This window comes from Suricata suricatta, chromosome 9, assembly GCF_006229205.1.
Source record: "Suricata suricatta isolate VVHF042 chromosome 9, meerkat_22Aug2017_6uvM2_HiC, whole genome shotgun sequence".
NCBI lineage: Eukaryota > Metazoa > Chordata > Mammalia > Carnivora > Herpestidae > Suricata > Suricata suricatta.
In genome coordinates this window covers 27021267-27022951 of record NC_043708.1, presented here as the reverse complement: position 1 = coordinate 27022951, position 1685 = coordinate 27021267, and positions in this window count along the sequence as shown.

Sequence of the window (1685 nt, the reverse complement as noted above, 5' to 3'; positions counted from 1 at the left end):
CCACTTGCATATGGGTGTGCACTTTCTCTCTCAAAAGAAATAAACTTAAAAAAAAAAAGAAGAAGAGGCCTGAATTCTAGACCCAGTCTGCTACCACCTCGCTGTGTGACATTGGACAAGTCACTTACCTTACCTGGAGGAGACAGTGTGGGAGGTACACACAAGATAATTTTTGGTGGCTCCAGGTTGTGGTATGAAATTACACAGTGGAAAAGTAAGTTTCCTTTCAATTATTTTTTTTTCTGATTATGCCAAAGAGTCTCAAGTTAGTGTTAGTGTGTCTTTAACGAGGATATAATATCTGCTAATCTCCTTTTTTGGCAAAGAGAAAGAAGTCTGAAGCTTAGACCTTAACAGGCGGCACTAGCTAGAGAGCAATAACATGACCTAGCTGTTGGTTGTTGCTCTACTTATGTTTGTTTTGCCTTCCATTTATGGTAAATAATATGTTTTCCATTTATGGGAATGATACAAAGTTTCCTTTAAAAGTAAGTTAATTGTGGGGTTCCCAAGTGGCTCAGTTGGTTCAGCTTCCAAACCTTGATATTTGGTTCAGGACATGAACAGGATCCAGACCCCGCATCATGCTCTGTGCTGGGTATGCTTGAGATTCTCTCTCTCTCTCTCTCTCTCTCTCTCTCTCTCTCTCTCCCTCTGCTCCTCTCCCCCACTTGAATGCATGCTCTGTCTCTCCTTTCTCAAATTAAAAAAAAAAAGTAAATTAGTTATAAAAATGTTTAAAATTGATTGTGGTAGTGGTTGTACAACTCTGTGAATATACTAAAAACAATTTAACCGAACTCTTTAAATGAGTGAATTGTATCATATATGAACTATATCTCAGAGCTGCTTTGAAATTAAATTAATTAAAATAAATTAAGTAAGATATTAAATGAAAATAGTATAGGGGGTGAGTTGATATGGAAAAAGTTGTACGGAGGATGCAGACTAAAGTTGGAAAAGCATTAGTGGGCTTTGATGAAAAATATGTTTGCTACCAATGTGATTTGGGGCAAGTTTCTTAACCTTTCTGAGCCGATTTCTTAGCCTACAAAGTGGGAATAGAAATATCTCCCTTGATTTGTTAAGAGAGAGAGAACTTAGGGGCTCCTGGGTGGCTCAGTTGATTAAGCATCTGACTTAGGCTGAGGTCATGACTTCTCCGTTCGTGAGTTCAAACCCTGTATCAGGCTTGTGCTGACAGCTCAGAGCCTGGAGCCTGTTTCCAATTCTGTGTCTCCCAGTCTCTCTCTGCTCCTCTCCTGCTTGCACTCTGTCTCTGTCTCTATCTCCCCCTCTCTCTCAAAAATAAATAAAAACATTGAAAAATTTTAAGAGAGAGAGAACATAGCACCTGAAACCCTCAGCCCAGGGCCTAGCACACAGATGACTTCTGATAAAGGGGATTGTTGGCAACTTGACTGGGTGTCCACCCTGGTGCCAGCCCTGACCTTTCATGTATTAACCGCCACATTCTTAAAATAACCTCATGAAGTAGGTACTGTCATTCTTATTCAGTAGCTGTGAGTACATATTCTCACCCTCCAGTTGCAGATGACTGAGCTGAGGCTCAGGGAGGATAAGTAACTTGCTTGGAGTTATAGAACTAGTAAGTGGCTCCAGATGAAGTTCAAGACCAATTCTTTCTGATGGCAAAGCTCTGTCCCTTCTCCTTCAACACATTC